This window comes from Marmota flaviventris, chromosome 1 (assembly GCF_047511675.1).
Source record: "Marmota flaviventris isolate mMarFla1 chromosome 1, mMarFla1.hap1, whole genome shotgun sequence".
NCBI lineage: Eukaryota > Metazoa > Chordata > Mammalia > Rodentia > Sciuridae > Marmota > Marmota flaviventris.
Window position 1 is genome coordinate 45,945,454 of NC_092498.1, and position 23,648 is coordinate 45,969,101.

A 23,648-nucleotide genomic window follows, 5' to 3' on the forward strand; every position below is an offset into this window, starting at 1 on the left:
ATATTTCTATTTAGAAATGTTTAATCACATCAATAAAAGCAGAGACAGCATACCCATACACACAAACACAGATTTCCACAATACAAGTATCACCTGAAAAAAAATGTCATGAGGTACCTTTTGTTTTTTCAATCATGCTTTAAATTTATACCTTAAGAGTTATTTCTCTCAACAAGATCATTTTTTTGTTGTTGTTGCTCTGCTTTGTTTTGTTTTTTGGCTATGAACTTGAATTTCTGAATAGTAAAAGTACTGTAGTTACTAAGTTACAACTGTAAAATTAGTAACTGGTTCAGGAGTTACTAAAATGTGTTCTGGTTCAGGACATGATGAGATGGGCAAAGTTTACATTCCCAGAGGCATTGACTAGATACTGGCAGACAAATTACTAAAACATATAATTGAAAGCATTTGCAAACCCCAGAAGCAATAAGGGTAGATTCTCAGCCCTTCATTGTCCACGTGCTCTGGTTAAGATACAAGCTTACTTAGGTTGTTCGCAAATACAGTTTCATGTGGTTTTGAACTGAGGTCCCTTTTCTTCACTTGTCCTTGGCCATGGGTTATTATCAGTTTTATAGGCCACTCTCAACTTCTCTGTAAATGAAAAGAAAGATAGAAAACACACATAATAATAATAATAATAATAATAATAATAATAATAATAATAATGTCTTTGGGGGGAAATACAACATCAATTCCGTGTCTCTTTTATTGAAAATATCCAACATATACATTAAGAAATGGATATGTAAATAGAAAAGAAAATGTGACTGATAATCATACACAAACACACACACACACACACACCTACCACACACAATTAAGATTATACACCAAAAGTAAAGGTAATTCTGATTTAGAAGTTTGACAGTAATTTATAGGAAGGAGCCAATGAAAAGTGAAGGAAATTGCCATGACACTTAGAGTGAGAGAACCCTAAAATTGACAAACGGTATCTGCCAGAAAACTTTGAGGACTAATCTGGGGAAACAGAAAAAAACCTCAATGGAGGTGCACCTTGCAATTTGTTATTAGTAAGTGAATGTTACAAGTTCGTAGTTGGTGAGAAGAAAGAACAATCACTGTATAATGCTACAAGGAAGATAGAAGGTAGAAAATAAATACATTTCCAAAATAACAAAATAGTTAAGGAGATAAAAAATAAAATACATTGTTATAGACATCAAATTTTTAAAACCCCACAGATACAGGTAGAGAAAAAGAAGGGGAAGGGGGCAATATCAATAGCAAGAAGTATAGGTTCTTTGGTATGTTGTTGTTTTCTATAGCAGAAAAGGAGGGTTGATGGAGAGTGAAAGAAAAAAAAAGTGTTTTCTTACTCTAAGAAAGAAAAAGATGTCTTAAGGCAGATTTCTTATTTCACAGAGGACCCATAGATGTCTTGTCTCAGAATCATCTCCCAGTTCTATTAAAAGTGTAGAGTGCTGAATCTCAAGTCCCACTGAATTAGAAGCTCAGCTCTGAGAGTGTGGCCCAAGAATTGGTCTTTACAAAGATTTTTTTTTTTTTTTAGGACACCAAATTTGGAAAACAGTCCTTTAAGTCAATAAAGTGTCAGAGGGAAGATTGTGTTGCCTTTCTCTTTAGAAAGGTAGGAATATATGGTAGGAATCCAGCTATTAATTCAATGGGAAAGGACTCTAGGGACATATTTGAAGTTATTTAAACCTTGCAAGTTAAAGAGTTTGATGTGATCTGCACATGAGTAGATGGGTTTATTTTTGATGTGATCAGGAGAAAATGAAACAGCACTGATGGGAAAACCTGTGGTTTTCCTTTATCAGCCCAAAGAGAGAGCAAGTTCTTCCTCAGTAGAAATAGAGCCATAGTGAAGGAGTTTTTAATCTGCTCAAAAACCACTGTAACACACCAATAATAGTCATAAAATAATACATCATGTGGGATTTTGAAGAAAAATACAAATGATTAGTTGTGCTCAGGCAAGGAGGACAGGAATACCAAGGACAGCAACAAAGCCAATGGTCAATAGCCCAGAGCAAGCAGTCCAGCACAGAACTCTGTTTGTTCTCTTTTCTTCCATTGGTGCCAGGGATCTGACTCCCTTGAACTTGATTTTTGTCATTTTCCCCATTAGAAGCCTAACCTCACTCCCATTGCTTCCTGTGGAGAGACCCACTGGATTCTAATCCTACCCTCTCCTGCAAAACCCCAACAAACACAGCCTCTAAGTCATATTAGTGATTGGGGAAACTACCAAATTTTAGCAAAAATACCAAATGACTGAGAACCTAGAGCATTGTGAATCTCCTAACTACAAGCAGTTGTCTCCCCAGATGGAACGAAAATAAAAATGAAATTAGGATTCAATGCTCTTCTCAGGTATATGATTTCTGAATAAGACATTTTATGATTCAATAATAAACATAAAAATAACTCACTAAAAATGGGCAAAGTATTAGAATTGACATTTTCCAAGCAATATATAAAAGTGGCTAATAATCACAAGAACAAATGCTAGACATATTTAAAGTTATTTAAATAAGTCATTGTGCAAAGTCAAAGCACAATGAGATATCATATTGTACACAGTAAGATGGCTGGAATATAATGTGTAGATAACAAAATGTGTTTGTAAAGATGTAGAGAAGTCAGAGCTCTCATATATTGATGATCAAAATGTAAAATGGTACTACTCTTTTGAGAATCTGGTGGTTCTTCCTATGAACCTACAATTACACTCCTAGATATATATTGAAGACTAATAAAAACATGTTCACCTAGAAACGTGTAAATGAACGTTTATAGCAGGATATATTATAATAGGAAAGAAAGGAAAATATATGAATGCACATATACCAAAAAAATAAATAAACAAAAATGTTCTATGTCCATTTAATATAATATTATCAATAAAGATGAAATGATAAAAAGAATATTATTTGGCCCTATGAAGGAATGAAGTACTGAAACGTGCCCAAGCATGAATAAACTTTGAAAATATTTTTGCTAAAAGAAAGAAGCCCATCACAAGAGACCATATTCTATTTCTATTAAGTGTCTTTAATAGGGAAATCTACAGTGATAAGAAGTAGATTAGCTGTTGCTTATAGGTAGGGGCACAGTTTGTGAGGATGATAGCTAAAGGGTATGGTAATTTTCTTTTGAAGTAAGGAAAATGTTTTAAAATTGACGGTGGTGATGGGTGCACAAATCTATAAATACAGTAAAAAACATTGAGTTGTACATTTTAAGTAGGTGAATTATATCACAAAAAAGCTGTTGCAAATGGAGTTAGGATTTCTTTGTATTTCTAACCTAGTTTCTCTTATTAGTTCCTTAAGCACTAATTTAGGATATACCCATATATGCTAATTATTTAGATGCTACCAGTTATTTTTTTTACATAACTCTTCTCCACATTTAGTCCATTTTCTGCTGCTATAACAGAATAACATGACTGAATAATTAATAAAGAAAGTAATTAATTGTTTATACTTCTCAAGGCTGTAAAGTCTAAGATCAAAGGGCCACATTTGGCAAGGGCTTTCTTGCTGTACCATAATATGTCTGAGTAAATTACATGATAAGAGAACCAACACAAGAGAGGAACAAAAGGCCTAATTCCAACTTTCTCAATAGTGGAATCATTTAAGATGGTGGATCCTCATGATCTAAATTCCTCCCATTAGGCCCCACCTTTAAAACTGTTACAATAGTAACTAAACTTCAATGAGTTTTGGAGGGGATATTTAAACTATAGCACATTTCTCTGCTCCATTTTAGCTAAAATTATGTCTCTCCTCACCTAAAAAGAAGTTACTAATAGAACAACAACATCCTTCTAAGTTCCTCTTCTTAATCATGACTTCTTAGATTGTGCTGTTAATAGAAGCATTGAAGAATGAAGGAGGAATGGAGAAAGGAAAGACATATCCCCTTTGGGAAGAAGACAGCATCCATGAGACTTGTAGATATTGGGATTTCTGTCTTAATCAGCTTTTTCAATGCTGAGACTAAAGGATCTGAGCAGCACAACTGTAGGGGAGGAAAACTGTGTTTGAAGGCTCATGGTTTCAGAGGTCTTAATCCAAGGAAGGCTGGCTCCATTTTTCAGGGCTTGAGGTGAGACAGAACATCATGGCGGAAGAGTGTGGCAGAGAAAAAGCAGCTCCCATCAAGGTGATCTTGAAGCAGAGAGAGAAACTCCACTCTCCAGATACAAATATATACCCAAAGGCACACCCCAATTTCCACATCCTGCATCCACACCCTTATCATTTCAGTTAATCCCAGGGATTAACTCACTGATTAGACTGAGGCTATAACCAAATCATTTCTCCTCCAAATGTTCTTGTATTGTCTCACATGTGAGCTTTTGGGCGACACCCTACATCCAAACCATAACAGATTCCATAACTCTGTCTGGAATCTGTACCCTGAAGAGGTGATTTGGCAAGAAGAATGAATGGACATATGGTAAAGCTGAGAAGCCTGGACCCTAAGCACCAGGTTTCTCAGTCCTAGTTCCCAGTACAGAACTGATGAATCAGTCCTTCAAAGAACAGCATGTGCCATGCTCTCTGGCACCTTGATGGCAAACAAAGTAGAACAAGGTTGTATGCTTCCACTTGGAGGTTTGTTTTGTTCTACAGAAATGTATAAAACTCGTTGAGATTAGGTGAAGAGGGAGTTCCAGTAAGATTTAAAGCATATTTCCTAGAAATTTGGCATAAGAGTTTATAATACGTTTATTTCAATTGAAAGAATTAAAAAATAAAAAAATTTAAACTACCAATATTTTTCCTGTTTCAAGAACTGCATTCCTAACACTGTATTAAGTAACACTTAGTAATAAAATATAGGCTTTGTTCTCAAAACTTCACATTTTTAACATAGTGCCTGTAATCTCAGTGACTCAGGAGGCTGATGCAGGAAGATAGCAAATTCAAGGCCAGCCTGGGAAACTTAGTGAGATCCTCAGTGGTAGAGTGCCCTTGGGTTAAATCCCCAGTACTACATACAAAAAAAAGTATATTTCCAATTCAACATAAGTATTACAAGAACCTGTAACCTAACCATAACCTGTAACCTAACCATAAGTCTTAGACAGGGTTCCATTGCTACAGAATGCCCACAGGTATCTAAAAGACAATGCTCACAAACACATGGCATGGATGGTTCATTGATGGGAAAAAACACAATATAGTAACAGTATTAAAGTAAGCAAGGGATACAACAGAGGCCAGGGTTGGCTCAAATTTTTCTCTCTCTACATTGCTGGATGAGATGTTTCTCTCTCAATTTCTCTCTCTCTCCCTCCCTTCCTCCCTCTCTCCCTCTTTTTCTTTCAAGGTGCATGAGACAGGTTGAAATCAGGGAGTCTCAAGTAGAATTATCACCTGATTCTGTAAATATATAGTAAGAGTTCCCTCAATGTAGTGTCTTCAGTGATATCAGGAGCAAATCATCTGTCTCACTGTATCAATAAGCAATATTAAGGGGTTGGTACAACTTGCCCTCAAACTGCTCAAGTCCATGGTTACCAGCAGCATCATTACTAGAAGCTACATTTCATGTTTTAACTAGGGGTCAGTAATCTGCAACTATTTTAGAAAAACAATTTAGGCCAATCCCTAGCCTCCTAGAATTAATCTTTACAACACAGAAACTTGCTAACAAAGTGCTATAAAATTATTCTTGGTATTTTATGTCTTCTGCTTTGAGGAAAAAAACGCTACCAACTCAACCAACCAACTCCTATGTTAGTATGAGGCTGGATTAGATATTAGACTTCAACAATCAAGTTGAGCTTAAGGTCAAAGATGGCTGATTCTTAAAGAATCCCTTTTCCAACCTTTCAGTCAGGTATCTGTCTCAGATCTTTGTGGAAATTGTTCCCTAATCTGTTCCTCAAATTTGCTATTCACGTTACCTCCAGAAACCCCACCAGGATCACTCCAATTCCTGATGGTGGAAAATGCAGACTCTAGAACTCAGATCCTGTTATTGTCTGTTTCCAAAGACAGAAAGGTGCTTTGAAGATTGTTCTAAAGTTTCCTTCTTTGTTCTTTAAAAAATTTTCCCATTAACATTCCTGGAAGTTTTTATACCTGCATACCTTAAAGACTTTTTCCCAAGGCAATGCAGTTTTCTGTCCTCTCTTCCTCAGCTCATTGCAGCATATTCCCCAGTTGGTTTTAATATCTGGTAATTTATGTAGCAGGTATGATGGTTTTTATTTTCATAATACATAAAATTCAGGAGCACAAAATTAATTTAGATCATGCAACTCCAATTTCTGTGCCCAATGGGAAACTTAACATCTCGAGTTTCCAATAAACTTTGTGTCATCTGGTAGTTTTTCAGTTACTTCTGGCTTTTGATTTAGTTACTCCAATGTCTACAGAATGGAAAGAGATGCATAGTAATAGGTATGCTGCTTTTTATTACCATGCTCAGCTAACTTTTTTATATTTTTGTAGGTTCATATTTGAGGCTGTTCCTCTAAATTTACCAAAAAACATCTGGTATTTTTGTCTTCAGTGATGAGTATCAAGTCATTAGTGGATTATTTTCTATTTGACTGCCTGATTAGTGGAAGCAAAAAGGATTGAGGGGGAGTGTGCCAGGGTGGAGGGTTACATAACTTTTTTTTTCACATTTATCTTCAGCAGCTATTATGGAGATAATAATAACCATAATAAGCAATAAGCATGTCATTTAATAAACACATGGTACCAGATTGTGGGACATCTTTACATTGATTAAATCTAATCCTCGTGTCAATAACCATTATCCCTATTGTATAACAGAGGAAAAGGAATAAGAACATGGCCTAAGGATTATGTTGAGATAATATCTAAACTGGAATTTTAATCCTCATCTCTGAGTTTCAAGAGGCTCTCTTCATGTTGCTATTTGGTGTTACTTGTTTTCATCTCTCTTCTGCATGGTCAGAATAGCAACTAAACTTTTGTATTTATGTGTACAAAACTTTGTGTGTTGAATGTGGGGTAGTTGTTTGCATGGGCCCAGCCACTTCTATCTTCAACCTCTCCCTACTGCAGACCATGAGATAGAGGCATATGTGGACTGATACTTACTGAGAGAAGTTTTCTTTTCACGTGATTTTCATCTCATCTCTTCATGGACCCTTCAGGTTCAAAACTCATTTAAAGAATTTGCAATACCGAGTTATTTATTTACCCTGCCAAGTGCCAAAATACTTCACAAAAGAATATTGCCTATTCCTTTTACATAAATTCATTCAGCTTGGATTTTCAGTTCTCTACTTCCCTACTTTACTCTGTGTTTTGTAATACATCCTCTGTCTTATTTTCTTTGTGATTGTTTTGCATCTGGAAGAGCTCACTTTTTTTTTTTTTTTAATAATCTAAGGGATGTTATATGAAGCACTAAAATTCTCTGTTCTTCCTTTACAACTTTTCTTTTTATATAGTCCTGGAAGCTGATTTATATGAATTTTGGATCTTCTATTTTGCATTTCATAATCAAAACTCTTTGATCTGTGACTCACCGCTTGCCATCTCCCAAGCAAGACATTTGTTTCTCTGCTTCCTCAAGTCTTCTTGTTCTTCTTTTACCCTCCGCTCACCTTCCACTGGTTCAGTAACGGACTTACAGATTCACGGAAGTCACCCCTATGCCCTGATTTTCAGTGCTTACAGGCAAAGGTGCACTGACAGCCTTCCCATTGGATCTCACTATTGTGCAGGGAACTGCCTCACAGCATAGGTTCTGGTTCTTAGGAGCTTAAGACATCAACTGTAAGCATTTTAACACTAGTTACAGTGGTAATCTCGGAGACTGAAAGTTGCTACATTGCTTCCATCTCATCAGCTCATACTCCTTTATTTTTATTGTTCTTCTTTTCCTGTGACAACATTTTGAATTCTCTTTGTCATGCCCTGGTGCTTATGTTTTCTGTTTTTGAAGAACTGTGTTAATGTCCTCATCCTCAAGTTCTATATGTTCTATTTTATAATTTTTAACATTTAGCAATATTTCTCCATGTGAGTTCTTTCCTTTTTATTGGATTATTAAATCTTAGCTTTAATTGTTGCTGCTTTTATAATTTCTGCATCCTCCAAATTCTCCATATATATAAAAAAAAATTCTACTTACTATAATATACCTGATTATTTTCTCAGCTTTGTGTGTTTGCCTTCTAAATGTAGAAATTCAAAATTTAAAACTAGCTGACAAAATTACCATGGGTTTATATCTACTTTACAGAGTAGGAAAATAAATTTCTTTCTGGAATAAATATATTTTATATTTTCTGAGACCTGCCAAAATGGAGATGGTATAGTCTGTCATTGGAAACTATCTGCAACTATTGTTTACTAAATCTAGTTCTTGATCAGCTTTATGTATTTTCTGTTAATACCCTTTATAAAATAGTGACCAGAACTCATATTATCCACTATATTTTATAGTAAAGTTTTAAACAATTTACCTTATTGAAAATAAGTAATTTTTTAAGCAAGTAAGATAGGTTGCATCATCTACAGTTTCAAACTGACAAAATTAAATTACAATAAGTCAAATGACCTCAGTTATTATTATGAGTGTGTTTTATACCATAAATATTTTTATTTGGATTCCATCATCTCTTTGCATGTTTTTATTTTGTACAGTAAATACCAAATATTCTCATCTGCTAATAAATCACAAATAATCATTAATACTTTATTTGATGCAATATCCAGTTTTCAAAAACAAAGTAAGTTTTTTTGTTGAAAATTTCCCCAAATTCTATTGCATTGAAATATTATATTCCTCTCTTTCTTCTGCTGTTTCCACTGGGGCATTTATTCTTTTCTGAACTACAATAGATCCAGTCAGCTCAGAATCTCTGTCATAGTCTGTAATCATTCTAGGCTTCTTATTCCTTTAAGAGAGATTTAATAATTCTATTATGTTTTAGTGTTCTCAGGCTGCCATAACACAGTACCAAAGGCTGGGTATCTTAAACAACAGTAATTTGTTTTTTCACTCTTCTAGAGTCTGGCAAGTTCAAGATAATATTTTCTTCTTCAGTTTATAACGTTTATTTTGCAGAAAGTAAGAACTGTCCCTTATCCCCTTTTTATGTGTATACACATTTATTTATTTCAGAATACCCTCAAAAATACTTATTTTATTCTTTGAGATAAATACCCTTTCGTTACTCAATTACTTGCTCAAATTTCCATTTAAAGATATAGAATAAATAAGGGAAATAGAAAACTGTTATATTCCATTCAACAATGGAAGGGGATGAAAGAATGATGAGAAACAGGATATTTAGTCACAAGGAATCTTCTGGAAAGATAACTACATAGGGGAAAACAACTCTCTATTGGAAAAATCTAACTGGTATCACTTTAAATAAGTGATCAAAGGTAATGTCAGCAGTAGTGAGACAAGCAGATGTATTTTATGAATTGACAATTGCACTGAGCAAAAATATCAGTTCTCTTTTATCCTGCCCAGAATACAAAGCTGTCATCTAACTATGTGAAAACATCGAACATGTCCAAATGGAAGCCATTCTACAAAATAATTTGAATGTAGTTTTTGAAGTGTCAAGGTCACTGGGTGTGGTGGCACAGGTCTGGAATCTCCGCAGCTCTGGAGGCTGAGGCAGGAGAATCTCCAACTCAAAGTCAGCCCCAGCAAAAGCAGGCACTAAGCAACTCAGTAAGATACTGTTATCTAAATAAAATACAAAATATGGCTTGGAATATGGCTCAGTGTTTGAGTACCCCAAGTTCAATCTCAGGTATCTGCTCCCCCACAAAAAAGAAAGTGTCACGATCATGAAAGAAAAGGAAATAGGCTGTGTCAGGTATTTAAGAAGACTAATTAGGCATGAAACCTAAATGCAATGGAAAGCAAATGAGATGCAATGGAAAATAAATGACATGTTTTAGGAAAAATATTGAACATTGACTAATGTGTATAAAATTATTAATAGTTTATGAATGTTAGTGTCCAGGTTTTAGTAATTATCCTATAGTTATATAAGAAGATAACATTATGGGAAATTGGATGAAAGATATAGTAGAAATTCTTTTACTATTTTGCAAAATTCTGAAATTCTAAAATCAGTTCAAATTAAAAATTAAAAAATACAACAAATAAATGTTTTAAATTAATGGAGAGGTATCCATGCATACATTGAGGTGTTTTTGAGATTTCCATTTTTACCCCTCTGATGCATTGTTTCAATGAAATAAAAACCAAATCCTTGAAAGTTTTCTGAAAACAAAAAATAGAAGCTGAAGATGAAAACCTGATGGACATGTAAAAAATCTGGAATAGGTCAAAGCATCTTGTAAAAGAAAATTTAAAAACTACACTGCTTTATTTGAAGGTTTCATTCAGTAGAGGGGGTTTGGCTATATACAATAGCTAAAACTCAACTAAGATTATTTTTTTTTTGCCTTATTGCCTTTAAAAGTAATTCAATAAATTTAAAAACAAGATACATGAATATCAATAATCATATAGAGATCAAATGAAAAGTCAACTCTTTAAAAAGCAGAAATACAGTAGAAATGAGTAATTCTACAAACAATTATTTTTAAAATATCTGGGGTAAAAATGCATCTCTGAAAATCCACGGGAAGAAAGCAAAATCATGAGGAAAGAGAAAGCCAAGCTGGCCACCAACATGGAGGACATGCACAGAAACAAGGAAGATTAGTTCCATTTTCATTGTAATTCCTTAAATAAATAAACAATGTAAATTTAACATAATTTACTCCAAAGTAAATATATAAAGTAGATCATAGGTCAAATTGAAAATGCAACAACATGGCAACTTCTAAAAGCTCTTAATTAAAAAAAAATTGTTTCAAATGTCAAATTTGTACATAATTCTTTTAAATAAAACATTTGACAGCCATAAACTGTGAGAATTAATCCTGTCCACTTTTTGAGGCTGTGAAACCAAATTTGATAAAGATAGCACGATACATAAAATATGGCTCCATTTTATAAAGTGCAAGTGAATAACACTCCTGAGTACATTTATGAAGCCATTCCTCAAAACCAGTTTATCTCAGAATGACAATAAACTTTTCCCTCTGTAGGTCAGATCAAGTTAATATCCATACTCAGGAAATTGGCTGCTCCCAAATCTGAGTACATGACAATGCAGTTTGTTGTTCATGCCACATTTTGGACATATATCACCTCTGACTTGGCTCTGTCACCTTTATTTCAAGAACAGGAAAATGCTTGAAATATAGTAAATAAGAATATCATAAATCTAAAAGTGGAATAATATTGGTTTCCCTCATATATTCTCTCCATTCCACTACCACCTTCTTTTACCCCCCACATATATTTATAGAAATCTCGACACACACATACTCAAATATTAATGGTGGTTATTTGTATCAATTATGTATTTTTTTAAAAAAATAATTACTGAAAAGTCATAAATAATAAGAAAGATAATATAAATTCTAATAGTGGTAAAGAGTTTTCTTTTAATATTCCATAGTATCATTGTGGATTTTAATAAGAATAGTATAGACTTATTCACTATAGTGGAAAGATGACTAGAATATATCACACTATTCAAGAAAGTGAGAGAAATATGAGGCCAAAGACAATGAACAATGACTCTTTATTTTAAAAATTCTCTGAGACCTCCAAGTCAACACAGCAGTGACAGACTCGAAATTTAAGGAGTTTAAATCAAATATTTAGAGATCTAAATCTCCATTTATGACAACCACCATTTAAGAGAGAAGCAAAAGAAAGGGTAAATCATGGCAACCTTTCTTTAGTCTGTTTTCATTGAAAGAGAAGACAGGAGAAACACAATAAGAGGGGTGTATTCTGGACAAATTGCAGGGGCTTAGTACTCAGAAGAAAGCAGCAGGTATTTTGGGCAAGCATTCCGGGCTGTGATATTGAAGCCATTGCCCTGGAAACTGTACCAGATACAAGAGTCTGCTGCTCATGGTCACAGAGCTAGACTAAAAAGAATAATTCTTCAGTTTGCTTGAAATTTTTCTATTGAAAATGCATAGTACATGTGTAAGGGACCTTGCATGTGAGAAGCTAGCTATGAACTGACACATTTTAGGCACCTGATACTTGTGCAGTTGTTTTTATTAGCTATCTCTTGGGACTTTGTTACAAATAAGTGAAAGCAATGTTTACAAAAACATTTTTGTTTGATTTTGGTTTTGAAACCAGGAGATGACAAGAACTAAAATTCTTTCTCTCTCTCTCTCTCTCTCTCTCTCTCTCTCTCTCTCACACACACACACACACACAATTCAAACATATTTTTTTTATTTAATAAACTTTAAAATCATTTTTAGCAAAAAGCAAAAGCTATATCACTAATTACTCAGCAGGTTGGAGGAGGTCATTTTGTAGGAGGTAAATTTCCTTTGGACTTACTGTCCTCCATTTTCTCATGTGTTCAATAGAACTTGTACCTTGGCTCTGTCACCTTTATTTCAAGAACAGGAAAATGCTTGAAATATAGTAAATAAGAAAATCATAAATCTAAAAGTGGAATAATATTGATTTCCCTCATATATTCTTCCCATTCCACTACCACCTCCTCTTACCCCCCACATATACTTATAGAAATCTGGTTCAGTATATGCTCCTAGAATAAAACAATCCTTTAAGCCTGCCACAGTCTGGCTGGGCACAAAATCACGAGCCACTCAAGCAGGAACAAACTTTATTTCCAAAACTCCCGCGAATGCCACACATGCGGCCTTCTCCCGGGACACACTACTCCAACAGGAAATCCCTCCTCCGGAATTCCCTCCTACCACACTTCCCCAACCAATGGGAACTCTCCTGGAGTGCTGCAAGAGCTCCAAAGTAGCATGCCTAGGCAGACAGTAGGGGGTCTAATCTCTAATTGAATGCGCATTTTATCATCTCAATGGCTTGCTGGGGTCACCTTTCAACCAAAAATGCCATGCTTCATTCCTACTTGGCTATGGCTCTCAGCATAAGCCTGTGTTGTCTCCTTACTGATCCTTCTGCCCATGCTCCAAAATTATTTTTCTCCTTTGATTTTTGTATTTTCAAGTCACATTAGAGTAAATATGATAAATAGAGTCTACCTTCCTCCAAGTATATTCAAAATAATTTTTGTCATAATGAAAACATCATGTGTAAGAGAGGCTGGTTTTCTATATTTTTCAAAATACCATTCCAATTATTTGTACATCAGTTATACCACTGTCTGTATGTAGGTTCCAGTTTTTGACTTTATGATTTTAAAAATAAGATTTCTCCCTTCCATTTCAATGTATTTTGATTTTGAGAAATGAATGAATGTTTATACACTAGAATGTCGCTTTATATGAAACTGTCTCTGGAAAGATAATAAATATATAAATTAACAAAGATGATTCATTTTTCATGACCAAGTCTACTCAGATACCATGTTTCAGATTAGAAGAGGTCATTCAGTGAGCATTCATTCAGGTGAAGGAAGCAAACGTATTTCTAATTCTACCTTTTTCCTTCCAATATTAGGGTTGTGTAGTATTTGGAAGGACAAAGCTTGCTGCCAAAGATAATTAAAATGCTGGGTAGAATATTATTATATATTGATAATGACAAGATTATATGAAAATAGTTTTATGAACTTTCCATGAAAACTATGACATTTTTGACAAATGGATTAATGAGTACAAAGAAAACTTGAAAGCTGAAATCATGCAGTTTATATGTGACAAAGGGTGATAAAAAATTGCAAATTTTATAACTATTAAAAATTTAAGGGGCTGGGGATGTGGCTCAAGCGGTAGCGCGCTCGCCTGGCATGCGTGCGGCCCGGGTTCGATCCTCAGCACCACATACAAAAACAAAGATGTTGTGTCCGCTGAAAGCTAAAAAAAAAAATAAATATTAAAAAAAATAAAATAAAATATATTAAAAAAAAAGAAAACTATTTAGAATTTTATTTAAAAAAAAAAAAAGGGCTGGGGATGTGGTTCAAGCAGTAGCGGGCTTGCCTGGCATGCGTGCGGCCCGGGTTCGATCCTCAGCACCACATACAAACAAAGATGTTGTATCTGCCGAAAACTAAGAAATAAATATTAAAAAAAAATTATATTACCTTACTAATCGTAGGTTGAGTGAAAAGAAAACTGTTCAGAATCATCAATAATATTTTAAAAAATAAAGAAGTTTTGCTTATAAATAGCTAATTTTTTCTTTTTCATGGAAATGATATGAAAATTATAATATGAAAGGTTTGACAAATTATGTAACTAAAGTGTAAAAAATGACAATTATAAAAATCTGTTAGACAGGTAATTAATAAAATTATCTTATTTTCTGGGTTGTGTGAGTTTGGTCAACTTTTAACAATTTTAATGTTAGTGATTATTTTTCTCATTTTAAATAATTATTCACTTTTTGGTGTTGTTTTTTTTTTTTTTGTAATTTTATAACCTTTTCCTCAAAAACAGCCTTCTAATTGTAGAAACTTTAGATGTTGAAAAAGGCTAGAATTCATGGAGGCAAAGCAGTAAGAGGATGTTAGGGATGCTTGGCTGTTCATTGTAATGTGTGCTACTTCATACAGATATGTTCTTGTTACTACTATCATTTATGTATTAATCCAATATTCCATAAAAACCATGTTATATCAAATAAGATGTTACCCACAATGAAATTGTAATGACTAAGAGTCTCAAAAAATATATGATTTAAAATGTTTCTTTTTTTTTTAATATCTGAAGCTCCAAATAATGCTTTCTCATTCAAAATTGCACTTTAGATAACCAAATAAAAAGTTTTAAAGGTCATTGCCCAGACCAATGACATTCTTAGGTGATTAACCAAATCTAACTAAACCACTCTGAAGAGGCTACAATTTCCATTAAGATGCTAGAGTTGCACTATCTGCAACCTTTCCATAGGGAGAGATTTGCTCTGTCTCCCACCCATCTCAGTCCTTATGAAAGTGTCTTCTTATTTACTCTGGAATATGGACAATGCAGTAGGTGAGTGTTCAGTTCTCCACTGACGAATTTAAAGAAAAAGAGTCTACTTCAATAGTTCTGTGTCAACTGGTTCAATCAATAACAGTTGCTTGAAGGAAAATGTTTCTCAGATCAGATGTTAGAGAGTTGTCTTCAATCCTGCCTTAAACAGAGGGACAGGAGGACTAACTAAACTGCCAAGGGAGATTAATTTTCTAATGCTGAGATTTAAAGATAAAGCTTTTTTTTTCTAACAGGAGGGTCTACAAAAATAACAGCCTACAGTAGATTCTGTCAGGCATGACATTAAATGTTTAAAAGTGGGCTCCCCAGTAGCAAGAGGAAAGAAGGGATACTGATATAATAGAGGACAAATGGCAGCAATACAGAGGCAAGGTGGTATCTATTACCATAATAAATGACAAGATTGGAATGACAAAGCTAAGAAGAATGAAGAACCCCGTGTCCCCAAGTGCATTATAGGTGTGTAGCCAAAATAAGATATTGCTTCATTTATATAACCAAACTTAAGAATAAGAGATCATGTGATGGAGAATAATGACCCCTATAAATTGACATGATCTCTTACCCATTTCCAACCCTGAACCAGTTCTCATACTTTAAACTCATTGACTGAAGGAGAAGCCAGATCTTAAGGAGAGACAACATTGCAACTATGGGAGCTGTCCACAGAAACGGGTACCTTGTCTTTCCTCAATGAGATCCAGGACTAGTTGCCCACTGCACTAGAGAAGTGGAAATCTAAGCATTTTGTACACTGATAGATACAGGGTCAAAATTTTCACTGATAACAGGGGACTCAAAGTATCATCATGGCTCATAGCTTTGTCCTTCAACAGGAATTTCCTTCCATTGGAAAGAACTAACTTATACAAAATTCATGACCCTTCTGTAGAGATGGACCATTTGGAATAGCTCACCCATCTAGAAAATCAGGGAATGCAAATATCAAATCTCTGCTTTTACTCTAAAAGTTTAAAATTTCCCATGAGAATAACCAAGACTTCTGTGTAACTGCATCACAGCTTTAACTCTCTACCTGCTTCATCCTGTGTCCTTTATGTGAGCGCTGTTTGTTCTTTTTGTTCCCACTATATCCAACCATAAAAAAGCAGACCAGAACTGCGAGAGTATTTTTGACTTTAAATAAACTTAGATGACTTTAGTATTAACTGTAATAGATCTATCAATTACTAAACTGATAGTATTTTGGAGGGTGCAAGTTGACCAGAAGACTTTTCAATAACTGAGATTAACCACACAAGCTAAGTATTTAGAACAGGGGCAGCAAACAGACTTTCAGAGCAAAAAATGATCAATGTTTTCTGTTGCACCAGCATCAGCTTGTTTCATGTAGTGATGATCACCTGGTTCTGCTGATAATAGCTTGAACCAAATTAATGCTGGACCTGTGCAATCAATTTTAGTCTTCTTTCTAAAACATTGATTCTTGTTCACTTCACTTTCTCTACCTATTGTAAATGGTTAGCTGAAATATTTTTAAAGTTCTTGTCCAATGCAAGAGAATCTGAAGATTTTGTAGGTAGGTAGGTAGGCAGATAGACAGATAGACAGATAGATATAAACAGGAAGATATATAGAGACAATATACAAATGAATTCTAAATCAAACTGTAGAGGTGAGCCACAGAAGTTGGAAGGCAGTCTTGCAAAAAATGAAGCCAGTGTAGTGACTTTACTGTAAAAATTTTTCATAGAAATCTATTCACTTCTGTATAATGACATATGATTCAAGTTTGGAGAACTGTAAATGTCTCAGAACTTTGCATGGTTTATTTTTAAGACCTACAGAAAATGTACAAAATATTCATTGAAAACTTCCAAGTCAAAGCACTGCAGAGGTGCTATTAAGACCCAGAAGTACAGGTTTCATAAGGGCTTGCAGAGCATAATGGCAGGAACATGCTGTAGTTTCATACTTCTGATCCTTAGATTATAGCTCTCGAAGGCACATGGAATTAAAATCAATGACTTATATTTGTAGAGCATTGTATGACTCTCTTATACGCAAGCTTTATATACACTTTCATTTACTTTTTGAGTTTATAATACTAGGGTCAAATACAAATTACCAATTCAGATAAAATAAGTCACATAATTGACCATGGTTTTGCCATACCACATTTTAGACTCTGAAAATATAGATTTTTTTTTTCACATCACCAATTAATTCTGCCTCTTTTCCTGCTTCTGCTAAAATGGCAGTTACTTCCTATGGATATAGAGGTCTAGAAAAGGAACAGCAATTATCTTAGTGTTAATGGAAGCTTTATCCTGTTACTTAAATAAATAATAGAAGATGTAATAATAGAGTATTTTAAGCCAAATGGTTTGAAAGTCACTTCAAACATCTCCATTTTCCAAATGTTCTATATGGAAAAACATCCTTATTTTCAAAGAAAAAAATCCTTATTTATCTCATCAGCTTCAGTTTTATTTGTTTTCACATGAGAAAGATTAAGAGAAAATATATGAAATTTTGACCACAGTGGATAGAAAAACAAAGCTTGATTTATTAGCATATCTGGAAATCAATCACTTTAACTTTGTTTTCAAGATCCTATAATCCTGGTATGGTACTGTAGTTCAGTGGTAGAGCACCTACCTCATATGTGTGAGGTACTGGGTACGATCCTCAGTACCATATTAAAAATCAATCATTAAAGATTAAAAAAGGAAATCCTAAAATCCTGGACAAAAATTCAAACTCCAAAGTGTCACTTCTCAATATCTTCTATTTTTGACTCAAATAGAGAATAAATAGATCTAATGAAGAGAATCAGTATATCCTATACATAATTCTATTTTAATCCACTATGTTGGCATTCTGAAAAGAAGTTTTAAAAGTTAAAAAAAGTAAATGCTGCAGGTGTTGAATCAAAAACATAGTCCCTGAGTTCAATCCCTGTTACCACCCCCTCAAAAAAAAAAAAAAAAAAAAGACACATATCAAAAAACATAATCCCCTTTGTTATTTACAATTTGGCTCCTTTTCAGGTGTGTGTTATAAGTGAATGTGGATGAAAACTTTCTGTTCAATCCCAAGATTTTTAATGGAAGAGTAAAAGGAAGGAAAGCGGGAGAGGAATTGTAAAACAGTGAGGTGGGGAGAAAAAGGCAATGAATTCCACTTGCAGAATCCTCAGGGTACTTCACACTGTATTACCAGGCTTATTGAATTTCAATCCATCTTAAGTCATTAATCCAGGGTCATGTGTTTAGTTAGGTATTTCTGCAATTGTCAGAAAAGTTCATTTCAGGACAAGTATATTCACTAAGTTATTATCTTTGTTGCTGTTTACCACCATAAATATGCAATGCTCAACTGTATCTGTGTATTTGAGGGTATGTAATTTTCAAGTTTTAATGATGAAGAACACAGCAGGGTCAATATAATCACTAATCATGCATGTTTCCAAATAAATAAGAGAGTAAATTTCAAATGTCTAACCCCGAAAAATGATAGTTAAACAAGGTGATGGATCAATTAATTAGTTTGATGTAATCATTTCACATTTTATACTTTCATGGAAATATCACATTGTACCTCATAAATATATATATTTTTCACTGATAATTAAAATACTATCATTGATAAGGTTAAATAATAAATGATGAACAACTAAAACCATGCTTAATAAAAGGTAATCAATTTGTATTAATAAAGCTAATCAGCACACAGATTCCCTCAAATACCAGGATCTCACCAGATAGTCCATAAGCTCTTTAATGCCAAGAAAGGAAATGAAGAAATCTTTTATTGTTTTGCTAGTTTTACCAAAATAAAGTTGTTTTCATCTTCATAAATAGTAATAAACTTCACAGATTTTAAAGTTTTTGTAGCCCAGTATTACAAGATTTCTCATAATAGTTATCTTGACTTTTGTAAAACAAAGACTATTATATCAAATAGCCTGATTAAGATCAATGATCTTAATTTTACAGTTTCCACTTACGGATTGACTCCACTGATTTCAACTAGTAACTCAACATTACAAACATGAAAATTTTCTCTATTATTTTTAATAATATAAAACAAAGTTTTAAAAATTGACTTAGTACATTAGTCAAAAAGTAAAAATTTAACGTTAAATGAGAAAATGCAAAATGTAATTATTTTATGGTAACATTAACATTAACTAACTTTTATTGTTTCAACTGCTAATTGACTATGTTAGTATTATATATACCAAATTTACTAGTTATTTTTCTTACTGTTTTTTTTTAAGTAGTAAATAAAATAAAGAAAAATATAAAAGCCATTTTCCACCAGGGATTCCTTACAGTTAGCAGCAAAACCTATCAACAAGGCCACCCACTAGAGAAGAAATTTAGAAGATATGCAAAACCTTAATTCAGATTTAGATTTTCTTGCAAGAGTGCCGAAGACTTTAGCATTGGTAGTAGCATTATAAAAGAAAAGAAACAAAAAAAAAAAAACTTTTTCTAGACAGTCATTGGATTAAAATATGAGATTGCTGTAAACAAAAGTAATACAAACCTTCCTACCAAGCAGAGTGACAGTTTATATTCTAAAATATGTCACCCTTTTATTTGAATCTAATGTTGTTTTCCTTCTACCAGCAGGATATCATAAAGCTCATGATTTTAAGGATATGTCACATAAATCTAATCTCATATTTCTTGACTTCTTTTTCCTCTTTTTCTTATCTTCTCAAACTAGCAGGAAATCTTATAACTCCTTACTGTTCTATAACCTATAACACATTTCATAAATTACTCTGTAAAATTGTCATATTCCAAGTGTATATAACGTTCCTTAGGTATTTTATATATCAGTGTCACCAAGTGAAAGCCATCACAGAATTAAATGTGGAGCTCTAAACTAAAGTTAAAACAGTTTTAAGTAAAACTACATGCCTTAACCAAAATCCAAGTTTGAGTAAATTCAGAATGATTATTTTTTAGTAACTTTTTCCCTGTGTCTTATTATTCCATATTAATTCAATATTAATGTTCATGTAATATTTCAATATCAACACATTTTTCAAAGGTTAAAAAATATAAGTAACTTCACCAAGGGAACACATTGATCTGGTTGAGATTACTTCTGAATTTTTGTATGTAAGGCCAATAAATGGGCAATAATGTATTACTACAGTTACCCACAAATCTTTTGCCAGTTTCTTATTAATAAAACTAGGAAAAGAAAAATAATTATCTATATAGCCATGCAGTGAAGGTCTTATTTACGTTAAATTTGATGCTTATTAAAAAGGATATACATTCTTGCTTCCAATATGAATCATAAGAACCCTTGAAAGGCTTGCTTTGGGGAAATTCAGGTAGAAGACAATTAAATAAAGAATCACATGAATACATAGTGCAAAAAATAAGTTCAAGACGAAGTTATGATGAACATTAAGTTGCATAAATCTTATTGCTTACTTGTATTCAGTTACATATCCTGTTTTAAAAACAGTAGTAAAAAAGAGTTGATATAGATAAACTTTACTAAACTTTTATTATAATTTTGAGTCAATTTCACTGTTTTCATCAAGTACCTATTGCAATTTGCTTGGTATGGCTTAACAAAATACCATGGTTTGAGTGATGGAAAAGAACAAATAGAAATTATTTTCTCATAGTTCTGGAGAATGAAAGTCCAAGATAAAGTATCTGTAAGTTTGTTTTCTCTTAGGGCTTCTGTCCTTAGCTTGCAGATAGTTGTCTTTGGAATTTTTCTTTGTGGACTTGTGCATTTCTTGAGTCTCTTTTTCCTATAATGGGGCCATGTTAGTTTTCTGTGGCTGTGACAACTAACTTAAAAGGAAGGAAGATTTATTTTGTCTCATGTTTCAGTCCCTGGTCACTAGGCTGTGTTGTTTTGGACCTGTGGTGAGCCCCAACATGAGGTACAACATGGTTGTAGAACATGGCAGAAGAAACATATTCACTTCATGGTGGCCATAAAGAAAATAAAGAGGGAAAGAGTTTGGGTGTCTGTGACATTCCCTTCAAGGGCATGTCCCCAGTGATCTAATTTCCTTCTCCTAAGCCCTACCTTGATATGTTCCACCACCTCCCACTAGCACCAAAGGCTGGTGACCAAGTCGTTTATAGTAAAACTCTGGGGAACTTTCATGATCCAAACCATAATAGATATACATCATATTAGAGTAGGGTCCCTTCCTTATGACATCATTTAAGTTTAATTATTCCTTGAAAGGACGTTTCTCCAACTTTTAGTCACACACGGGTTTAGGACTTCAAAATATAAATTTGGGAAAACACAATATCCATGGAACTTAATAAGTGCTTCTTTAAGATGCCATGGAGTTTAAAGACCCTTAAAGTAGGATCCGGCATGATGTGCCAAAACAAAAATATTGTCAATATAGACCAACTCTAGATGATTAGGGAGCTTTGTTTTGTTATGATTTGGGTAGAGGAAAATATTATACATTTTATAGTAACTGGAATTTCTGTTAGGCTTCCTCATAACAACATTGAATCTTGTCAATCTGGGAGTAACATAAAGCAAATTATCCCTGCTGTGAAAAGATTGACTAGTTCTTGGGAATGACCACTGTGGAATCTACTTCTTATACATAGTTTGACTATATTGCATAAAATGCATAAAAAGATGCAATAAATGTGTGTCCAGTAATGCATATTTTAGAGAAAACATCTTTCAAGAATTACATAACTACCATTTCACTGATACTTTCTTGCAATAAATGACAATGTTAAATGGAAATTGCATAGTGATTATGTGGCATCTTCTGTAACATTTACAGCCATCCATAAAGTATGAGTTGATTTATTTTTTCTCTCATATACTAAAATTAAGAAGCCAATGTTTCCAGGTGATAGCAATAAGAAATATGCCAAAGTGGCACCCATAGATGCATTCACACACAGAGATATTAGAAATAGGATCTAGTAGAATTATTTGAAAGTATAAAAGTTTACTATAAGTCTGATGAATAAAAACTATAGTATATAACAAGCCATGTTCTAAAATTACCTAACATAGCAAGATCAAAAGTCAATGCAAAAAGACAGTAAGGTTTGAATAGTGTTATATTATGAAATATTCAGTATTGAAAAATGAAGACTGCCTAAACAAGGCAGAAAAAATTAAGTCAAAAGTACATGGTCCAGGCTGGACATGTGGCTGCATATCTATAATCCCAGTGGCTCAGGAGGCTGAGGCATGAGGATCACAAGTTCAAAGTCAGCTCAGCAATCTAGTGAGACACTACGCAACTTAGCAAGATTCTTTCTCTAAATAAAATACAAAATAGGGCTGGGGATGTGGATCAGTGGTTGAGTGCCCTTTATTTCATTCCTTGGTACAAAAAACCCTACACGGTTCAGATAAAAAGCTTTATAATAAGTTATGAAAATATAATTATCAGAGAATAATAGATCTACTTAAAATTGTTACTGTGCTTTTAATATAAGGACTTGATCCCATGTATTCTATGCTTTTAATTATTTGCCTCTGGGCTTACTTGGAATACATCTAGAAAGTCAGTTGTAGAGGTTAATAAATAGTGGATATTTACATGAGAATAACAATATAAATAAATTATTCAGCTAAATATTAGATGATAGACTATTATTAAGATATGGAGATATAAGATGTATAGATTTATAATCTACTCCTAATCATTGCCAGGTAAAATTATTAGGTTGTACCTAAAAAGCTGTCTGTGCCCAAATAGTTAATCAATACCATTCTTGACAATTTATATCTAACTTTTGTAATCTTGAACCCTGTGTCTGTCAATAGTATTTTAAAATAGTTGTATAGTCAACTTGAAATGGAAAAAAAATTACAAATACACTGCAATATTATATATTAAAATACAGCCTATGGTTGAGTGGCCTTAGATGTGAGAAATATTTGTATAACTACATTTCAGCAATTTTTTACTGAATAGCTAAGATATAAAATTAATACTCTAGGGTATAACTCAAGGGGAAATAATTTTCATTTTACATTTTATCAAAAATACTGTGCATTCGTAATAAAGGAAAAAGAAACTATTTGGTCTTGAGGTCAGCTTCTTGTAATAGATATAATTCTCATGAGACTAATTTATTGTGTAAAAGTATTTGGTTCATTTCAAATTGTTGGTTCAACATTTATTAAGTTGTCTAAAGTAAAATTTCTATCTAAATGCTTGAAAGGTTTTTATTTATTGAGAGCACATGAGTAATGCAGAGATTGTATAAAAGTATCTATGTGTTATATTATACCTGAGACAGAGATTCTTTGTCCCCATTTTTTTTTTTGAGTTATCAAAGAAAACTTACATGAAGTAAAACTAGTATTTTGTGTAGAAAATTCTAAGTACTATAATAAAGGCATGTGATCATCTAACAGTGACCCTGGTAAAGAGAAAGGACAGATAAATTCTCTCACTTTATGCATTTGTGTAGTTAATTCCCTCATCTATATCATCATTTCCCTATAACTGACATTATTTTTACCCTATATGTCTGATGTTTCTGAAATATCAAAAAACTAAAATATACAGTGTGTAGCACTTTTGAATATCTTTATTTATTTAACATATTAGATTTGTGATTTATAATGTTGTATTAATATTGCTATCCTTTTCATTGCTGAATAGTATTCCATTATATGATGTGT